Here is a 16,220-nt window from a genome sequence, read left to right on the forward strand (position 1 = left end):
ATCTCTGAAAAATAATGATGCTAGGGAAAAACATGGATGTATGTAACAAAGGTAGGTGAACTTGGCTGAGAGAATGAAGAATGGAAACTCTAACTTCTCTGCCCACTTTCAAATCAGATCTTTCCAGTAAGCCAAACAACTACCTAGTCTATGGTTGGACTCACAACTGAGGGCTGGTCCACACTGGGGCGGGGGATCGATATAGGAAACGCAACTTCAGCTACGAGAATAGCGTAGCTGAAGTCGACGTTTCCTATATCGAACTAAAAGTACTTACTTCGGGTCCACGCGGCGCAGGCAGGCAGGCTCCCCCGTCGACAGTGCTTCCTCCTCTCGGCGAGCAGGAGTTCCGCAGTCGACGGGGGAGCGCTTCTGGGATCAATCTATCGCGTCCAGATGAGACGCGATAAATCGATCCCAGAAGATCGATCTCTACCCGCCGAATTAGGCGGGTAGTGTGGACCAGCCCTGAGTCTGTAAAGGAGTGTTGTAGTTATTTTTAGATACAACTAGTTGGTGCTATATTCTTGTAACAGTTCAGTTCCTTTAAGACTTGTTCTTCTAACTGATCACAAATCTTCTAAGTTCTAATGCACCTTTTGGATATCTGTGAGAAATAAGATGTATAAAGACTTCTTCCTATGCCAATTTTTGGCAAGTACTTTCTTGAACCTAAAATGTTAACATACAACAGAGAATTGCTGATTAAAAAGTAAGTGAATATAATTCCCACAGAACTTGAAAGGCAAATATTTCCTAATTTGAATATTATACTTGACATATTTATGTTTGAAAGGCAGACATTGTGCTAATGCTCTGAAACCATTTTTATTTAAAGTAATGAAACAAAAAGTAATACCATATCTCTTGCTGTAGATCTTCTGCCTCATGCTTTACCAACAAAACTGACTGTGAAATGAAAGAGAAGGTGGGTGAGGTAATATCTTTTATTGGACCAACCTCTGTTGATGAGCAAGACAAACTTTCAGGCTTACACAGTGCTCTTATTAAGAGGATGAAGAATTGGTCTGTGTAAGCTCAAAAGCTTGTCTCTCACCAACAGAAGTTGGTCCAATAAAAGATATTACCTCACCCACCTTGTCCCTTTAATATCCTGGGACCCCCAACACTGCTCCAACAACACTGCATGTGAAGTTAAAGACTCAGAAAAATATTTAATCTTCCTTAACTGAATCATAACAATTAGGTGTTGATGCATATAAATGTTGTTTCCTCTTTGTCAACTGGTATATTCAGTTTGTAAGTAGCCTTTCAAAACTCACTACCTGATTGGTGAGTAGTTAAATACTCACATTTGAGATAAATTGATGCATACAACCATTATGTTTAGAAAGGGGTAGTGGGCATAATTAGATATGTTCAAATAAAAATGGAATATATAAAACGTCAGTCACACTCGCTCAGCCAAGACAGTCCTGAGAAAACTCCAATGGAGCAGGAATTGATTGCCTCCTTTGCTGCCCACTTCACATGACTCATCTCTGAAACCAAGTGAAACAATGTGGCCCAGCTGTATCAGTTTAAATGGGGATTATGCAAGGAAGTTAAAGATGAATTACATTGCATGGAAACCCCAACACACTTGGATGCCTTTGTTGACCTTGCCATAGCCATCGACAACAGACCGTGCAAGTAATGCAAAGAAAGGAAGAGGTCAGTGCCCCCCTGCCAATACTTCTTGGTAATGGTACCTGTCCCTGCCCAGGAGCCCATACAGTTTGATGCAGCCTGCCCCCATGTGATTTCCAAGGAAAAAGAATGTCATTGCCTCCACAGTTTCAGTGGTGGGGAACCTGGCCATGGACTTTCCAGATGCTCAGCATGGGCCCCTGTCCAGCAAAATTTGGGAAATGACCAAGCCCAGGCCTGATAAATGGGACCCATCTGCCATTTATCCCTTTATTGAGGCCCTCATTACACCTCCAAGTTCAGGTCCACTTCCACATCCCAGGCGAGTCTCAATGGGTTCCCTCACAATTGGCACTCAGTGACTCTGGGCCAGTGACAACTTCATGGATGCCAATGCCACATGAGGCTTGAGAATCCCAGTGCGGCCAAAGGTGACTCCCAACATCATAGAGCAGTGGTGGGTCAGGGTAATCCAGTGGCGGGCTGCAAGACAGTTTGTTTACATCGACCGTCTGGAGGCACGGCCCCCTGCAGCTCCCAGCGGCCGCGGTTTGCTGTTCCAAGAAATCCCCAGACCCTAGCCATAGGTCAGGTAAGACCAGCATCAGAATCAACCCGTTCTCTTCCTGCCAAGTATCACCAATACGTGGCATCTTTGAAAAAAAACCCATGGTTGTCTTACCACCACACCAGGATCATAACTGTCCAAATGAGCTGCAGCCTGGGGTGAAGATATCCTTTGGCCACATTTATGCAATGTCAGAATCAGAACTGTCCGCCCTGCATTCCTAGTTCCCAGAGAATCTGGGCAAGGTGTTTATCCAGCCATCAAACTCCTGTGCTGGGGCCCTTGTTCTTTTTGTCAAAAAGGAAGGTGAGTCTGTGTGCCTATATGTGGATTAAAGGTGATTACTCAATCAAATAGTCCTCAAAAACCGGTACCTACCCCCTTCCACTTATATTGGGAGTAGCTGGACTGTGTGTGTTCAGCCCACATACTCACTATGCTCATCCTGCAAAGAGCCTACCGGCTGGTAAGGATCAGAGCAGGGGATGAAAAGATGATGGCTTTTTGAACCCAGTATAGCCATTATGAAGACTTGGTAAAGTACTTCAGTCTCTAAATGGTCCTGCCACTTTCCAACATTTTATGAACGAGGTATCCCATGACTCCTTAGACCACATGTTGAGTGTTTACCTCAATGGTATACTTGACTTCTCTGAGAGTCCTGAACATCCAGCACATCCGATCAGTCCTGGATCAGCTCTGCCAACACGCTCTATATGCAAAATTTGAAAATTGCAGCTTCAATCAACGTTCCATAGAGTTCCTGGGCTACAACTTATCACCTGGGGGCCCCAAAGTGGACCCCAGCAAAATGGATGCTGTTCAGACCTGGGAGCACCTTGAAACATCAAGGAACTGCAACACTTCCTGGGGTTTGCTAACTTTTATAAATGCTTCATTCCTGGATTTTCAGGCCAGATAACCCCATTGATAGCGCTTCTATGGAAGAACAACTCCTTCACCTAGTCTCCAGTGGCACAACAGGTGTCTGACCAGCTCAAGATGGCCTTCATCAGTGCATCACTCCTGGCACACCCTGACGTGACACAGCCCTTTGTTGTTGAGACCAATGCCTCCAGAGCAGCCATTTAGGCCATACTATCCTAAAGATATGGCCCCAAATAGCATCTCCTCCCTTGTGCTTACTACTTATGGAAGCATATTCCAACAGAACAGGATTATGAAATACTAGATACAGAACTTCTAGAGATCAAGGTCACTTTCAAAGAGTGGCACCACTACCTGGAAGGGTCCCTGCACCCAATACAGGTATATACGATCATAAAAGTCTAGAATATTTTCACAAGGCTAAGGAGTTAAACCAAAGACCGATCCGCTGGGCCCTATTCTTCACACATTTTAACCTCATGATCACCTACCTTCCTGCAACCTAGAAGAAGGCCGTCTACACCCTGTTCTGAAAAGGGGAGTACCTCACCAGCCAAGCCACCACTTGCACAAAGCCATCCCACATCAGAAAGCCCTGCAATTTCCTTAACACTGCAATTTCCCAAGACCTCAGCAGCAAAGAACGAACTTGAGGTAGGAAGCAAGGTGCAACATCAGATACAAGATAGATTACGCTATGGTAAGGGTCTCCTGTACATCCCACCAGGACAGTCCCAACTGGAAGTACTGAGATTCAGCCATGACTCCCAACTAGCAGGGCTCTTCAGCTGCCTCAAGACTCTTCACCTGATTGCACCTCTGGTATCCCTGGATGTGAGCAACAGTACACTCCTGTGTGGATTCTTGCAAGAAGTGTGCTTGGAACAAGAATCCACGCACAAGACCCCTTGGCACTCTAATACCTGCAGATACCTCAGCTAGACCTGGGGCAGCCATCACCCTAAATTTTACAGTGGAGCTCTCAGTGTCTGACAGATATACCGTTATCCTCACCAGTTAATAAATATCCAAATTTACCCCCACTGCCCACTATGGAAGAGATGACTCAAATCCTGGTCACACATACTGTCTGTCTCCATGGACTCCCCGAATGGGTCACATCTGATCAACGTCCACAATTTGTGTTATAGTTATGGCGCAAAACCTCACAGCTGCTTGGGGCCCAAACCTACGCGTCCTCCAGCTATTACTCGCAAATTGATGGCCAGAGTGAGAGCGTGTATCAAGTCTTAGAACAGTATATATGGTGCTTTACAAATTCTCACCAGAATAACTGGTTGAATCTCCTGCTCCAACCAGAATTTGCCCACACCACCACCACCACCTACCATGTCTCCACTAGGCAGAGTCCATTCTACGCAAACTTTGGGTTCCATCACTGTCTCCACCCAGCCATAGTGCTGTCTCCATAAACCCTGAAGCCACCAACTGGGTACAGCAGATCCACAAAGTAGAGGAGAAGCTTGAGACGCACCTTGAAAATGCCTAGAGGGACTACAGGCAATACACTGACCATCAGCACCAGGAATGACCAATGTTTGCAGCTGGACAAAAGGTCTAGCTCTCAGCACAACATATCCTGGCCTTGTTGCAAATTAGACTGCCAATGCCTCTGACTGCATGTGATCAGCCAAATGATTGACCCACTGACCATCTGGGTCCGGCTGCCCAGATCCACAGGGCATACCTGGTGTTCTATGTACCACTGCTGAAGCCAAACGTCAATAAATCTTTTGCTCACCAACAACAATCACTGCCCCCTTCAGTACGGGTCCAGGGTCACGATGAATATAAGGTGTGACCGGGTCAGGCCAGAGGGCTACAAGAGAGTGCTGGAAGGCAGATATATTAGCCCCAGGATAAGCAGGTCCCTTTTCCCTTGGTAACTGAACAGAGGTCCCTCTAGGTTGATTAGGACACCTGGGGCCAATCAAGGGCCTGCCAGAACCTGTTAAAAGCCTTCCCTCCAGCCAGATAGGTGCATGCAATAGGAGTTGTGGGAGGAAAGCATGCTACTGCAGAGCTGGGCGGTGTGGATGCTGACAAGCACCAGGCACAGGTACACAGGTGAAGGGCAGGGGAAACCCTAGCCCCCCAACAGGGTGAACAGCCCTTCTGGGCCCCAGAGGTCTGAGGGAAGAGACCTTGCTGGAGGGGAGAGACTGAGCTGGATGCCTGGTTTGTTGCCACCATGCCTGGAGCAGCTACCAGAGACTAAGAGGATCCTCCCCTTCCCCCGTCAGGGAGGCCGGGCGGAACCTTGTTCAGGCAAGCTATGGCCAGCAAGCCCAGGTACATGGGGAAATTCTGAGGTAGAGAAGACTACCCCGGCCCACCACTAAGTGGAAGCGCGAACCTACCAAGGCAGAGAAGGAACTCTGTCACAAAGGTTAATGAGATTTTGGATTTTAAAATCAAATGCGATTCCCTCTGGTACTCATTGATTGGGAAAAATATGGCTCCGAGGAGCACTCCTAGGAACAAATGTCCCAGGACTGTGTGTATGAGCTCAGAGCAGCTTTCCATACAGCTCCCCCCACCCCAATAAACCTGGCCTGGTGTGGGGGGGGGGTGCCCCAGGAAGAGGATTGGCATTGTTGACGTCACCAGGCATCACCATCACCCTAGGTAACTCAGGAGGGTGGAAAATCACAAGTGTCAATGAAGCCTTCCTGCACTAGGCCTGAACCAAACTCCTTCCATGTTTAAACTCTAATCGACCTCAAAAGCCAGGTGCAAGTGGAATGTATAAGCAACCTGCTATCAGTGGTAACCCCCTTTACCGGTAGCAAGCGGTAATAATGAGGCCTGCATGTTTCTGGCTGAAGGGAAAAAGGACAAGATAACGGTTTAAAGAAGTTACTAACAAGCTAGGCTTATAGCTGCCAAGAATGACTTAACTGCTTAAATGTAATAGTTATTTGCTTAGTAATTGTTACCAGGGACGGGAGGGGTAGAGAGAGGAATGGGGGGGGGAGGAAGGGAGGGGTAGTGGGGGAAGAGGGTGGGGGATGAGGCTTGACTGCAAAAGGTATAAAGGAAAAAAAATTGTTTCTGTTAGTGTGCTTGATTTGAGACGTGCCTGTCTCCTAGCACCGCTTTGAGATCTCAAATAAACTTTGTTTGCTTCTCCACCTGGTGTGTTTATTGACGCGAAGCACACCGGGCCACGAACCTCGCTGTTGCTTTGCCTCGGGCACCCTGTGCTGGCAACAGCATGACTCAAACCTGGATTGGCAGAGCCACCAGTCAATGGTCACTCTGCGGCAGCTGTAACCTGGTTCGTCCCTGTGACCTGCAAGCTGCGGTGGACATACACTACAGGAATTCCTGCCTGAAAGACTCACTTGGCAGTTGCTTTTTAGGCTCCCAGTTGGACCCTTGATGCCATATAAGCCCACAGGGCATACTAGGAAGCATCCAGGCCACAATACAGATCCCCAGTGAGCTGCCACAAATAACTCTATTTTGCTCCCAAACTCCCAGCATCAAATATGGCTCTGACTTTGATTCTGACTCTTGCTCTGGACCCAGAACCCCGACACTAGTCCTGACCTCTGGTACTGACCTGGGCCCAAAAATCTGCTTGAGCCCCAATCTCTGCCTCAGGACCCTGACAAAGGGTTATATAACAAAAAAACTTTATTAAGTTTTCAATTATGTTATAGCTTAATACAATTCATTTTTGACAGAGACATATCATAAGTAAAATATTAAACCCTCGTTTTAAAATTTCATTAACTTGGTAGACCTGAGTATTTACTGGGCACACAGACTTAAATCTAGACCTCCACTTGATAACAGTTTTACTGTGAGATACATAAAAATACCAACCAGATTCCTCTTTCCCATTCTTTTAAGTTTTTCAACAATAGGGGCATGCATCTCTTTTAGTAGATCATTTTAAATTTAACTCATTGCAGAAGAAAATAATTTTTCTATCCTCATTAAAGGACTTCTTGAGGGAAATTATTTCATTGTATGAGTGGAATAAGATACAGCTACTTTTAATGTAACTTACTTTTAACTGACCTCAATTTTTGTTTGTTTCTCAGGCAAGATACTCTAAGAATGCAAATTCGGTTTCAAGTGCATGAGACAGTGATAATCAGTATGTCATATCACACTGATCCTTTCCACTTGTTTTCCCACAACCTGTGCCTTCTTTTCCTGATTCAGATCATCTTTTTGTCTCTCTCTTCAGTAATGATAATGATCAATTATTTCAGTAGCACAAGAAGATCCAGCAACTCTCAGTCTACAGGTACAGTATATCAAGGATGCTTACATTTAACCTTGCTCTCCAAATAGTCAAGGTCAGTGGTTCTCAACTTATTTACCATTGTGGCTGCATATGCAGCTCTCTATGTGTTATGTGGGCCCCATTCACACAATGTATACATACTACCTGTGAGCTCATTTGGCCCGCCGGTTGAGAATCACTGCACTAGGTATTATCCATAAACAACAGAATTGTATTGAACAAGTGTAGCGTTCTCAAGATATGAATATCTCCAATCATCCATTTTAGAATTTACCCAAATCAACAGTTCATGTTAAGTCACTGCTCATTTTTACTACACAGTACTCCTAATGCTGTTACTTTCCACACTTGGCTTAAGGTCTGAACATGTTTTGAATCTTTTGGTTTGTTATGGCATCAAACATTATCTGTGTTTCCTCAAATAAAGTGTCAGCAACCAGAGAGTTAGGATCTAAATCACATCTGAAAATGATATTAAGTCCTAAGATAGCCCATGGAGCTCTAGGAAACACATGGTCACAATCAAGTTCTAACTGGAACTAAAACAAACAAAAAAACTCTTAGCAAATTAAAACATTAAATGCATTCAAACATGAAAAAGTGTAAGTGTTCAAGTGAATGCTTTGTTAACATGCAAACAACACTAGCTGGCAAGATGTACTCTTTGTGAAAGTTTAATACAGTAATATATAAATATTGGGGGTTTTGTCTAGAACACAGTAGTCTACAGAACCTGCCAATTCAAATTGGATTATATTTCTATCACAGTTTACAAAGGTAACACAAATAATAGTGCTGTTGATACAATTATGTGTGTAATTTCATGCCCCGTTCTCCCATCCTCCCCCTCCATCCCACACATCTCTCTCACACACAGGCTACATTAAATTGTTAGGGTTTAATATTGTTGTCTGGATTAATGTAGGAAAATGTGCTGCTTTCTCTAACATATAGATGTTAGGAAAGAAATAAGAAAGGCATGCCCTTATAGACAAATTAAATTCCTTTTATTTTTCTGTTATTAACTTTGCATGGCTCTCTTTGAACTGACAGGCAATACATACCACTGCCACTTTCCCCTGACAATAAGTCAAGTGTGCTTGGTACCTTTAAGATGGGTACATCTTTGACTGCCCTCAAAGTCTCTGTTTCAAGGCTCTCAGGTTACTGTTCAACATTCTAAGGCTAAACTGCTAGTAAGTCCACTGCAAGAATCACTAAATTTACAGAGACCAGATTTTAAATTTTCATTTGAATCAGAGTCATCATACTGTGCATGTTTCCACAGAAAAATCTAACCTGAATTTCAAAATTTACTTCCTTTCCCGCACACTACCCAAAAAGAAATGTTTATATATTTTCCATCAGAAGAGTCATTTTCTGCATACATAATAATTGTGTCAGAAAACTGCGATCTTGCAATAACCCTTTATAATCTTGCAAAATGTTTACAATGTGTGTGGGTGTGTAAGCTGATGGAAGGTTGTTTCATAAGAACAGTCTGAGTTGTAACCTTTACAACTCAGACTGTTCTTATGAAACAACCTTCCACCCCTCTCCCTCAAAATTTAATTTTTAAAATATTCACTAATTCAAAAAATCCCATTTCCTCATAAGTCTCCATCCTGTCAATTCTGCTTGCACTTACAAGTATGTTTTCATAGCAACATGTGGGAGGTAAGCGCATAAACCCATTAATAAATAACAGGATTTGTGCAACTATCTTCTGTATGTCCCTTTGGGCATCTACCCCTTAAAATATTCTAAATCATTTCAGCATGGATTTAATGTGGTTCAAAATGTGAGAAGAGGTTTTACCTGTTCTCCTGGGTCTTTTACTTTAAATCCAGATTTATTGCTAATCTAAATTTAAATAACTCCTGTAACACCAAAAAAAAAAAAAAAAAAAAAAAAAAAAAAAAAGAGTATAATCAGTTTATTACATCATTATTTGTCAGGGAAATGACCCATAAAGTGATGCACTTGATTTTTTAAAAAACTCAAACTGTAAAACCTATGCACAAATGTGTTTTACAGCAGTTTATCTTTTTTATATTTGTAAATCTACAACTGGAAGTGGATTAAGATTGGAATGCTTTAATTTGCAGATCTCATATTAAAAACATCATTCTTTTTCTGCAGGGGTGCTATTATGCATGGAAACTTGCAAAAAGAAAGTTGCCTACTTAACATCAGTTTTTTTGTGTTTGTTTGTTTGTTAACTACCAAAAGACATAAAGCTAAATTCTGTAGTCCTTAGTCATGCCCCTGAAATCAGAACATTGCACTGGGATTTGGCCTAATACTGTAACGAAGGCCTGGTCTACACTACGACTTTAATTCGGATTTAGCTGCTTTAATTCGAATTAACGCTTGACCCGTCCAACGAAGCCATTTAATTCGAATTAAAGAGCCCTTTAATTCGATTTCTGTACTCCTCCTCGACGAGAGGAGTAGCGTCAAAATCGGTATTGTTAATCCGAATTAAGGTTAGTGTGGCCGCAATTCGATGTTATTGGCAATTAGATGTTATTGGCTACCCACAATGCAACGCTCTGGAAATCGATGCTACTACGGTAGCTTGGACGCACACCACCGAATTAATGGTGCCTAGTGTGGCCGAATACATTCGAATTTATAAAATCGGTTTCCTAAATTCGAATTATATAAATTCGGATTAATCCTGTAGTGTAGACATACCCATAGGAAATGACTGGTTGGATTGGACCAGTGGTCCATCTACTCAAGAATCCTGTAACTGATTGATGCTTCAGAGCAAGCACCTTGCAGTACATAGTTATGAGATACCCTGACCACAGAGAAATCCCCAATAGCTAGAGACTGGCCCATGTTACAAAGCAGTGGTTTTATAACCCTTCCAAAATTGTTCATTTTATAATATTTATTATAACAACTCTGGCTAATTTTGTTAGCCACCCATATGTCTAATTCTTTTTTGAATCCTGCTAAGTTCTTGGTCCCATTGATATCATGTGGCAATGAATTCCACAGATTAATTGCATGCTGTCTGAAAAAAAAATCCTTTTATCAATTTTCTATTTGCCACTTTTCAATTTCATTGAATTTTTGTATTTTGAAAAAGAGTTATTAGATTTTCCCAATCCATCTTCTGCATACCATTCATTTTTTTGGTATACTTTTGTCATTTCTCCTCTTACTTGTATCTTCTGTTAGGTAAATAGTTCCAACCTTTTCAGTCTCTCATCATATGAGAGGTTTTCCATGACCATAATCCTTCTCATTATTCTTCTCTGAATATCCTTTAGTTCTGCTATATCCTTTCTGAGTGAGTGTGACCAAAACCAAATACTGTATAGTATTTCAGGCTTGTATATGTGTGTTTTATTTATATATTGGTTTCTTCGTTGAAATTGTTAGAATGAATGTTAATGGCATTGGTCTTGTCACTGGACCACTGTACAATTAGGAAATGGATTGAGATCATACATTCATTTTATATATTTCACCCAACAGCCATTATATTTTTATAGACAATTCTGATCTGGATCAGATTCAAACCAGTGACTTACAGGTGAAAGGCATCACCATCCCATTAGGTTGAGAAGTCAAAGTAGAAAGTTTCCTCCCAGTGCCTTTGCCTACACTTTTTATGAACCTATTTCCTACTATGCATATATTGGAATGCACCGTACCAATACAATCCAACAATAAGATGTTACAAGGACCCTGTGCAAAACCATGCAGAAGAAAAAAGGTTATGGCACCAGGATACAGAATAAATAGAACAGATACCCATTATAATGTTAAAATGCAGATACATTTTACAGACAAAATTTGTTTCAACAAAGTTAAATTATAAGATGCAATTTAAATGATTTCTCATCTGCTTCAAATTTGCACAGAAGGAACTTCAAAAAGATAAGGACGCATCATCATCATTCTGAAAATGAAACTGCCATCCAAAGTCACATTAATGTTGTTCATTCTCCTCTGAAGAAATAAGCACATAACTCACTTGCAGCTGCTGACTCTTTAGAGGGGAAACACCATAAAATTTTCGATATCCTCCAGGGCAAATGTCTGCCTGGGTAAGATAGTGAAGAATTATGGGATATGTGAACCTTAAGCAACCTCCCAATTGATTATACTTAATTAGCTGCCAGCACTATGACAGTTTTAACCATAAAAATGCATTGATCCATTGGACTTGCAATGGACACAGGTCATTTTGAGCTTTGCAAAAATATGCAGGATAAGCCTCTTTATACAGCAAGTGTTTTAGAGCTAGCAAAAACATTAAATACATTTAACTAATGAAATTTAATAGTTATGACATAATGGGCTTTCAACTAATACCTTTCTCAAGTACTATTAGGTATTGTTTCACCCATGATAAATATCTTCTTCACACAAGCATCTTCAAAGTAAAATTAGTGTTTCACCACTGCGTCATATTACTGTAATCAAGAGGTAATTACTATCAAGAGATGAAGTCTCAGATAATATTTGCTAACCCTTATTCACACCTGTTCTTTATATTAATGCCCTTGCCTACCATTTCAATGGAATGGGTTGTGGGTCAAGCTGGAACAGATGAAACTCAGGGCCCACAAGGGAAGGGGGAGGCAAGAGCACTTGCGTGGCTAGGCAGTAGCTTGACCCCTCCTCCTCTTTGGGTCCTCTGGCTCCCATTGGCTGGGCTGGAAAGAGTGGGTGGGCTGATTGGCTCAGGCAATCCCCCAACCACTCTATTTAAACACTTCCCAAGTCTTCTGGGGTCTCCTTCTACATTCTAAATCTGGACTCTATTGGCAGAAAGCCCATAGCCAAATCAGCTACCACATATGGGGTGAATCCAAGCAGGCTGAAAATGGATCAGATGACACAGAAAAGTAAATTAGAGCTCCCTGCATAAGCTGTGAGGAATCTGTTCCTATGATTTAAGAGACAAAATGGCTAATCAGGATTAAGAAATCAAACCATCCTTAGATCATTCATAGATCATAAATTATTCCAGACATTTTAAGAGAAATGGGATGGTTTGATGGAGATGTGAAGAGGACTTAGATCCCTCTTCATCTTCCAAGGGCCAAATATTACCCATTCTCCAAAATGCACTGTTTATGGAAGTATGGAAAAGCATATGTAGTTGATGGGAGAGGGTTGGGCGGAGTGGGTAGGGTGTGAAGGATTTGTTGGTTGGGCAATAAGGGGGCTGGACTGGGCTGCCAAGAGTATTTTGCCATGGAACATCACAAATATCCACAAATGAGGGTGTAAATTTTTAAGGGAGAGCCTTGTCAAATCACATGATCATTGAAAGTGTCGGGTTTTAAGGATTTTGTTTGAAGGAGAGGAGAGAGGGCACTTTGCATATGTTGTTTATGGAGGCTATAGGAAGAGGAAGGGGCAGTTACAAAGATCAAAGTTGAGAAAAAGTAACTGAAGTGACTAGGTGTGACACTAGTCAAGAACATAGGGAATGGAAAGGAGTATAGGAGAATAAAGCAGCTGATATGTAGGAGTGGAAGACACATAAAACCGTCTTCTTGTGAAGAGGAGAATCTTGGTCTTCATGGAGAAAAAAGGGGAGTTTTCTGAAAGAACCAAGAATGGAGTAGATGTGGTCAGAGCAACAAAGTGGTGCTGGATGTCAAAAAGCACAAGAATGAAGATATTCTCCCTTTATAGAATTACCTGTTTATCTTTGTAAGGCCAAAAAATTTAAAATTTATATATAATAAAATGAAAGGAAATAAAAAGGACAGCTGTATACTACACTAACTCTTCCTGCACAAACAGCTTCCTGACACTCACACATAGCCATATATTCAGCATCATATCAGCTTTCAAAAGGTTTCCCATTGGGGCTTAAGTTTTGAATTTCATAGAATCATAGAAAGGTAGGGCTACAAGGGACCTGAGAGATCATCTATTCCATCCCTCCATGCGGAGGCCGGACCATGTATACCTACACCATCGCTGACAAGTGTTTGTCTAACCAGTTCTTTGAAACCTGCATTGACAGGGATTGCATAACCTCCCTAAATAACCTATTCCTGTACTTACCTACACTTATATTTAGAAAGTTTTTCCTAATATCTAATTTTAATCTCCCTTGCTGCAGATTAAACACATTACTTCTTGTCCTACCTTCAGTGGACATGGAGAATAATTGATCACTGTCCTTTTGGAAACAGTCCTCAGCATATTTAAAGTCTGTTATTATGTCCCCCCTCAGTTTTCTTTTCTAAAGACTAATATGCCCAGTTTTTTTAACCTACCCTCATAGGTCAGGTTTTTTAAACATTTTATCATTCTTGCTGCTCTCCTCTGGACTCTCTAAAATTTGTTCATATCTTTCTTAAAGTGTGGCATGCAAAAGTGGACAAAATATTCCAGTTGGGGCATCATCAGAACTGAGCAGAGCAGACCAATAACATCCCATGTCTTACATACAACATTCCTGTTAACACGTCCCAGAATGATATCAGTCTCTTTCACAACTGTACCACATTGTTGGCTCATAGACAGTTTGTGACGCACTTTAACACCCAGATTTTTTTCAGAAGTACTGCTGCTTAGCCAGGTCTTTCTCATTTTGTATTTGTGCATTTGATTTTTCCTTCTTAAGTGTAGTACTTTGCACTTATCTTTATTGAATTTCATCTTATTTATTTACAAGTTATCCATTTTCTCAAGATCATTTTGAATTCTATTCCAGGTCTCCAAAATACTTGTAACCTCTCCCTACTTGGTGTCATCCACAAATTTATAAGCATAATCTTCACCCCGAATATCCAAGTCATGAATTAAAATGCTGAATAGTACCAGTCAAGCCAATCCCTAAGAACCCCAATACTCTATGTGACTAGATCCCCTGGCGTGCAGCCTGGGACTGTGGTGGGCCCATTGTGCACCCCTGACTCTCTCCCTATATTACCCCTGCTTACCCCCGCTTGCCAGGAGCCGATCAGAAAAAAAAGAAGCGACAAGCTACCACAAGCAACAAGCTACAAGCAATAAGCTACAAGCCAAACAAACTTGGTGGAATGATGATAATGACTGTGACATGGTAATGCCAGGGCACAAAATATGTAAGAATGACAGAATAGGTCATGCCGCTGAAGGAGTGGCACTCTAGGTCACAAAAAGCATAGAGTCAAATAAAGTAAGAACATAAGAATGACCATACTGGATCAGACCAAAGATCCATCTAGCCCAGTATCCTGTCTTCTGACAGTGGCCAGTGCCAGGTGCCCCAGAGGGAATGAACAGAACAGGTAATCATCAAGTGATCCATCCGCTGTTGCCCATTCCCAGCTTCTGGCAAACACAGGCTAGGGACACCATCCCTGCCCATCTTGGCTAATAGACATTGATGGACCTATCCTCCATGAATTTATCTAGTTCTTTTTTGAACCCCGTTATAGTCTTGGCCTTCACAGCATTCTCTAGCAAGGATTTCCACAGGTTGACTGTGTGTTGTGTGAAGAAATATTTCCTTTCGTTTGTTTTAAACCTGCTGCCTATTAATTTCATTGGGTGACCCCTAGTTCTTGTGTTATGAGGAGTAAATACTTCTTTATTTACTTTCTCCACACTAGTCATGATTTTATAGACCTCAATCATATCCTCCCTTAGTCGTCAATTTTCCAAGCTGAAAAGTCCCAGTTTTATTAATCTCTCCTCATATGGAACCCGTTCTATAACCCTAATAATTTTTGTAGCCCCTTTCTGTACCTTTTCCAATATATCTTTTTTGAGATGGGGCAACTATATCTGCACAAAGTATTCAAGATGTGGGTGTACCATGAATTTGTATAGAGGCAATATGAAATTTTCTGTCTTATTATCTATCCCTTTCTTAATGATTCCCAACATTCTGTTGGCTTTTTTGACTGCTGTTGCACATTGAGTGAATTTTTACAGAGAACAATCCACAATGACTCCAAGATCGCTTTCTTGAGTAGTTAATTTAGACCCCATCATTTTATATGTATAGTTGGGATGTTTTCCCATGTGCATTACTTTACATTTAACAACACTGAATTTCATCTGCCATTTTGTTGCCCAGTCACCCAGTTTTGTGAGATCCCTTTGTAACTCTTCGCAGTCTGCTTTGGACTTAACTATCTTGAGTAGTTTTGTATCATCTGCAAAGTTTGCCACCACACTGAATGAATATGTTGAATAGAACTGGTCCCAGTACAGACTCCTGGGGAACACCACTATTTAACTCTCTCCATTCTGAAAACTGACCATTTATTCCTACCCTTTGTTTCCTATCTTTTAACTAGTTACTGATCCATGAGAGGACCTTCCCTCTTATCCTATGATTGCTTACATTGCTTAAGAGCCTTTGGTGAGGGGCCTTGTCAAAGGCTTTCTGAAAATCTAAGTACACTATATCCCAGGGGTCGGTAACCTTTGGCCCGTGGCCCGCCAGGGTAAGTGCCCTGGTGGGCCAGGCCAGTTTGTTTACCTGCCACGTCCACAGGTTCGGCCGATCGCGGCTCCCACTGGCCGCGGTTCACCGTTCCAAGCCAATGGGGACGGTGGGAAGCGGCGGCCAGCACATCCCTCGGCCCGCGCCACTTCTCACGGCCCCCTGGTGGCCTGGAGCAGCGAACCGCGGCCAGTGGGAGCTGCGATCGGCCGAACCTGCAGACGAGGCAGGCAAACACGGCCCGCCAGGGTGCTTACCCTGGCGGGCCACGTGCCAAAGGTTGCCGATCCCTGCTATATCCACTGAATCCCCCTTGTCTACATGCTTGTTGACATCCTCAGAGAAGTGTAGTAGATGGGTGAGGCATGATTTCCCTTTACAAAAGCCATGTTGACTCT

This window comes from Emys orbicularis, chromosome 7 (genome assembly GCF_028017835.1).
Source record: "Emys orbicularis isolate rEmyOrb1 chromosome 7, rEmyOrb1.hap1, whole genome shotgun sequence".
Lineage (NCBI taxonomy): Eukaryota > Metazoa > Chordata > Testudines > Emydidae > Emys > Emys orbicularis.